Consider the following 6958-nt stretch of genomic DNA (forward strand, 5'->3'; position numbering starts at 1 on the left):
CCAGTTAGTGTCTTGGTTTTCATGAAATGTGTAGAGATGTGAAATAGAGTTAGCAGACATGTTGAGGTTTGCCATGGGAATACATATTCTAAAGAAATGTTGTGTTTCCATCATAATGGAGCTAAATGGTGTGCTTATCGAGTGTAAGGCTTGAGCACATAAAGGTGAGTTTTGGCAGTATAGCTGCCCTGAGTAGGAGTGAGGGCACCACTGCTAGCAGTCATAGTAAGTTCATGGTATCAGTGGATTTAAGAGAGATAAGAGATCAGGAGATCTAGTATGTCAAGACATACCATAGTAACTATACAATGTTCTTGATGTTTGTGCTGCAAGCTGTAGATTACAGTACCGACATGGGATTATTGTATAGAGCTGCGTGCTTCCTCATGGTGCACCATGGTGAGGGTCTATGCCAGAACAGAGTTCTATTTCTATAGAAGAGTTTGGGACTCCTAGTTAGCAGTTTAAGATCCTAGAGATAAAATATCAAAGGTCGCAGTTGGGTGATAACTAGAGTCAATGACTCAGTTATCTTAACTTGAGCATAGAGTTATAGCATAAGTGGCACGAGTCTAGAGGTTTTTAGTATGGTTGCAGTGTAATGATAAAACTTACTTAGTGGGATCATCTGGTCTCTGATATAGGGCCTTGGACAGTTTTGGCATTATAAGAGATGTTTTGCTTAAAGATTACTAAGAATAGTATATCCTTCATGTGTCAGCAAGATGCCAAGTACAACCTTATTACCTAAAGAAGACTAGAGACTAGGAATAAAGTTCATAGTCTATGAAATAATAATTTAAAGAGTTGCGGTATGATAAGGGAATAAATGATCTGACATGGTTTTAGCAAGGTGGCAGATGCAATACCCCTGTTGCAGTCAGTTATGGTGTAGGGTATGATCTTATGCTTGCGGGAAAGACAGAAGATTACTACTAGCGATGGTGACCTAAACCATAGTGTCCCAGATGGGACTGTAGAGTGTGATAGAGAGTTGGCTCAAGTATCCTAAAGAGGGTATAAGTTTCATTATATGAATTATAAGTGATTTGCTCATGATGGATGAAAAGCTAGTGAATTGAATGATGGGTTATGGTGCCCAGTACCATAAGTTTTGACTAATTCAGTGGATATAAGAAAATAGAATCCCTATAGATTTCCTCTTTGAAATATTAGGGGGTAGTTTATAGTTAAGTAGAGGAAAGGACAATGACTGCAAATCAGCTAAAATAAGTCATAGAATATCAGTAGATAAAAGGAAATATGAAAATGAAAATTTGGATAGTTGGTTTCAAATGTAATAGGAGAGAAATTCAAATGGTAGTAGAAGTACTAATTAGAGTGATCGAAAGACCAATTCTGAGCAGTACAAAAGTGAAAATGACCTAGCAGAGACACTGAAAAAGTACAGTTATCTAGCATAGCTGTCAGGTCAAGAAGACGCATGGAGCTAAGGAATAAAAGTAATCAAGGTTCTATTTTGAGTAAGATAAAAGAGATGAATTAAAGAGCAAACTGAATAGCCAAGAATAAGACAAGATTCGAAAGATCAAAGTGAGATATAAAGTATACAAAGTTCCATCTTGGGCAAGGTAAATAAGATGAATTGAAAATCAATATTAGAAAACCCAGAACAAGATTACATGAGTGAGGATAGTTGTCAAGATATAAAATCCAAAAGTGTAGAACATAAAGCAAGTCATAGTTTGGGCAATGTCAGGACCCAAAAGACGGAGTTCAGATTTACAAGATATGGATCAAACTCTGTCTATTCCTATTCCCAAGATAGAGTAGGTAACAATGGGATAAGTTCATTTAGGCTTCTAACAGTATGAGGAAAGTTAGTTAAGGAATGCAACCAGAGCAAGCAAAAGTTAATAGGATATGCAATAGTATCTTAAACTGTTCTATCTGGCAAAGGAGTGAATTAATAAGTAGTAAGTTATATAAAAGTAAACCTAATGGTTCAAATAGGCATGACAAATAAAAAGAGTAATGGAAAATGGCACATAGGCTTAGGACCTGAGTAGAGATGGTAAGATAGCAATTATGGGGTCTGCGATCAAGGATTAGGTAAACATTTTTAGTATGACCAAGAGGGTCACTTTATAAGGAAACATGAATGAAAATGAGTAACAGAATGACAGAAAGAGATAGAGCAGGAAGAGATATGTATGAGTGACAGTCATAAGTCACTAAGAAGTACAAGGATAAGAGTTGTGGCAATAAGTATGGCTAGAGTCAATTCTGGAAGAGTCGATAAGTGAGAGGTATCTTCTAGAATATAGTAAGATATAGGGATGCAAAAGAGTAAGAGTAGGCATAAAAGGTAAAAATGGAGTATAGTAGAGATAGTGAATCTTAAGATGATATGTCAGGTCAATTAGTGGTACAACAAAAGGGTTGTTGCAGCTAATTTACTATAAAAAGAGATAATGAAATTTCAAAAAGAGGACCAAGAGACATGGGTTGAACATTATTCTACAGACAACAGTGTGTTGATGGTTGTAGGAAGAGATCTCTTTTTCTCTTCGAGTTTAGCTCATGCTTTTGGTTCTAGAAGGCTACATAAGCAAGGGAAATTATGTTGAGGTGACCTAGTATTTAAGAATTTGGTAGGCATCAATTTATACACAATTTAAGAAGGAAATGATGGTAAGTGCATACTTAAGATCAAGGATGAAAGGACAAGTAGGATAGTGACCGAAGATGGAGTTAGTTACTAAGGCTTGCAACCTTTTTAAACTATAAGTTGGAGGAAGTACTATTAGTAGATGAGTTTCAATGGATGAAATTATTGCTAATAGTTAGATTTGAGGCTGAAGTCTGGAAAGCTATAGGCAATAGATGTGGCTATATCAAGAAGAATGAATATATAAAGTATCTTATCTAGGATTGTGGTATAACATACATTTCTCACCGGTATAACAGTTTAGGTGGAACTTATAAGTTTAAAGATACATATTTAACCATGAAGGGCAATTCCTTACAAAGGATAGTAGGGGACAATAATGTTTTGATGATCATGTTAGGAAGGAGGAATAGGAAAAATCATCTATGGTGAATGGCCTGTGTTTCATAAAATGAGTAGTAGGTTAGTATTATAGTATGATACTATATGGTAGATGTGCTGGTGAAAACCAATCACAGAGTTAAGATTAAAAAATAATAAAAAGGTGTATTTCTAAATTCCTGGAGTGGAAGAGTTTAGTTTTAATAGTGATAGAGTGTAGGTCCATACAATTTAGTGTTAGCCATTAGTGCCAGAAAGATATTGAGGCGTGGATGTCAGGGATATTTGGCACTAGTGAGGGACACATTTGTTGAAGGTACTGATGTGGAGAATGTACCCGTTGTCAAAGAATTTATAAATGTAATTTTTAAGAGCTTCCAGGATTACCACCGGATAGGGAGATAGAGTTCTGCATAGATATTGCGCCAAGTGCAAATCCATTTATATGCCACTCTACAGGATGGCACCAGCAGAGTTAAAAGAACTGAAGAAGTAACTGCAAGAGCTTCTGTATAAGGGTTTCATCCAACCAAGTATTTCACCTTGGGGTACTCCTGTTCTATTTGTGAGAAAGAAGGATAGATATTTGAGGTTGTGTATTGATTATAAACAGTTGAACAAAGTGACTATTAAGAACAAATATCCACTTTCTCGGATTGATGACTTGTTTGATCAGCTACAAGGAGTAAGGTACTTTTAAAAAATAGACTTGCTGTCAAGTTATCACCTGTTGAGGATCATAAGTGAGAATGTGCTAAAGATAGCATTCAGGACTAGGTATGGTCATTATGAGTTCTTAGTGATGTCTTTTGGACTCACTAATGCACCAGTGGCCTTTATAGACTTAATGAATAGGGTGCTTAGGCCATTCCTAGATCACTTTTTTATTGTATTCATAGATGACATTTTGGTGTATTCTCGAATCAAGGAAGAGCATATATAGCATCAGAGGATGGTGTTACAGACATTGAGGGAGCATCAGCTGTATGCAAAATTTTCAAAGTGTGAGTTCTAGCTGGAGAGCATCTCATTCTTGAGACATGTGGTCTTTAGTAAAGGTATTCGGGTGGACCCTAAGAAATTAAAGCAATAATTGATTGGCTTAAGCTTACTATAGCCATCAAAGTGTGAAGTTTTCTAGGCTTAACAGGTTACTACAGGCATTTTGTGCATAATTTCTTTAGAATAGTAGCTTCTCTAACACGGTTGACTCGAAAGAATGTCCCATTCTTCTGGTCAGATGAATGTTAGGAAAGCTTCTAGAAGCTTAAGGACTATTTAACTGTAGCTCCTGCATTGACTTTGCTGGTGAATGGAGAAGGGTATAAGTGTACTGTAATACTTCTAGAGTTGGGTTGGGGTGTGTCTTGATGCAGCATAGTAAACTAGTGGCTTATATTTCAAAGCAGTTAAAGAAGCACGAGCAGAACTACCCCATTCATGGTATGGAAATGGAGGTTGTAGTCTTTATACTAAAAATCTAGAGGCATCACCTACATGGTGAAATGTGCAAAATATACATCAATTATAAAAGCTTAAAGTATATTTTTTAACAGATGGATTTAAATTTAAGGCAGAGGAGATGGATCGAGTTCTACGCGGGTGATTACATAAGATAAGTAGGAGTTAGTATAATGACCTCATGGAAAAAAGTATATTAGAAGCTCATAATATCACGGAACTAAGAAGTACAAGTGCTTTTATCGTGGAGAAAAGTTTTGCTAACAGTTCAATAGCCAAATAGGATCAGCAATGATTTCCGATAAGGTGCATGCAAAGGTAGTTATTTCAGAAGGACGCTTCATAAAACATTATATTACAGGAAGTGTTGACCTCCTCTGTGTTGGACAGAAGTTGGAGAGGCGAGAGTACATGATTTAGATATGGTATAGTACACTTTGGAGATGGTTCCTTTGATTAGGGAACGTTTAAAGTTAGCTTTCAGCAGGCAGCAAAATTATGTAGATCCCTATGGTTAAAGTCCTGTGAAAGAGTCAATCTGTGGAGGATTCACTTAGGAGTCGGAGTGGGATATGCACAGCAAGTACCCATATTTATTTGATGTGTAACTCTATGTTATTGTTCTACCTCGTGTAAAATTCAAGGACGAATTTTTTTATAAAAAGGGAAGAATGTAACATTCTAAATTTTTAAATAATTATTTTATGTGTAACTATATGATTTTTTACTATTTTGGAGGGCCTAGGAGGGGCCATATGATATTGATGAGATGTGGTTATGGGAATTTGAGATTTAGAAGTGTTATTTAGATCTTTTTGTACGTTGAGTAGGTCCTAGGTATAGGAGAAATTCTATCGGATTTTTGGCAAAACCTTAGGGCTGTCTTTTGATTCTCTATAGCTTTGTTTTAAATTGTTTATTGATAAATTTTGATATATTATTTAGGTGAGCCAGGATAGCCTTCTTCTTTTGGCCAGCCACCGCCGCGACCCTTAAAGTGTTGTGAGTATATATTTATTTTATTTACAATTTCAATATTATTATACTTCTGGCATGCTCATACATCACTTATATGTATGTGTGTGTGTGTGTGTGTAGTTAAACATTAGGCATGCCCCGTATTGCATTTGTACTTGATGGATACTATTTTAGTTGTTGTGTTTTGGCAATCTGGAGCTCTGTGTGTGTGTGTCGGCATGTGTGTGGTGTGGTGTGATGAATATGGGTAGGACAGACAAATCGGCTTGAGCTAGTCTCACTTAGGGCCCGGTCCTTTTTGAGAAAGTCAGGGTGAGTATGGCTTTGAGTTGATCTCGCTGACTCCAGCTGTAGACACCATATTTTGGGCCGACCTCTAATCACAACTCGCATTTCAACCGATCTCCCTTGTAGGCGTTTTACCTGATCTCTACCATTTACTTAACCTCAAGTCATTTTTCTCGAATCCACAATAACTTGTTTCCAGATGAATAATAAATCTAGAGTCTATCCGATCTCATGAACAAATTGAGTATTTTCTGATCTCTATATTTATTAGACTTTTTTTTATTAATTGTCAAACCACCGGAGTTTGCATTTTGTTTTTTGATCCCCTAACCCCAAATTTCAGGTAATTCCAGGTAGTTTCAGGATCAGATCTCGCTCGCATTGTTCAAATATTTAACCAAGTTAAAATCTTATCCGATCTCTATGTGATCCTAAACCTAGCAAAATTGGACAGAGACCTTGTCTCAAATCATGTATCTTCAAAGGTTTTCTAATCTCATCTTTGCGCTTAATGTTTACCGAGCTCTTTAAAACAGTCATGTTCGATAACCGATCTTAAGCTTTGTGTTTGGACTTATCCAATTAATTGGGAATTGAATTAACGATCATTCATTTACTTTAGTATTTTCCCGATCTTATCAAGAACCGATCACTAAAGAAATCAAAATTCATTCCAAAGAAAAATTATACAAAAGTTATTCGGCAGGAGGTTCTTCCCTAACCTACTCTTCAGTTACATTTCCAATCTCAACATTCACTCTTTCCTCTCTCTCAAGCTCTTCCTCGCTCTCATCTTCAGCTCCCGAGGCGAGCTTCTCCATCCAGGTGAAATCCTCTTTAGGATAGCGCTTTACTAGTTCGGCTAGAAGATCGCTGTGGGCGTTCACATGAGCACCGACCTCTTTCACCAGAGCCTCTTCTTCCTTTGCCTTTAGCTTGTCAGTGAATTGAGCGAGATCAGCGACTCGGCAGGCCCAAGCATCTTCAAGTTCCCATTCCAGTATACACATCCTTTCCTCATAAGATTTCACCCAATCTTCTAACTCAACAATCCGATCATTAGCAGAGGAAAGTTGGGTCTTTGCAGCTAAAGTGTTACAAACCACTTGGAGGATCTCCCTCCTCAAGAGATGGGCTTTCTCTCTGATCACTTGCTGATTCTCAACAGCCTCTAAGCCTAAGCTCATAGTCTGAGTGAGAAGATCGTCGATGCTATCT

This window comes from Hevea brasiliensis, chromosome 7 (assembly GCF_030052815.1).
Source record: "Hevea brasiliensis isolate MT/VB/25A 57/8 chromosome 7, ASM3005281v1, whole genome shotgun sequence".
In the NCBI taxonomy this organism is placed as follows: Eukaryota; Viridiplantae; Streptophyta; class Magnoliopsida; order Malpighiales; family Euphorbiaceae; genus Hevea; species Hevea brasiliensis.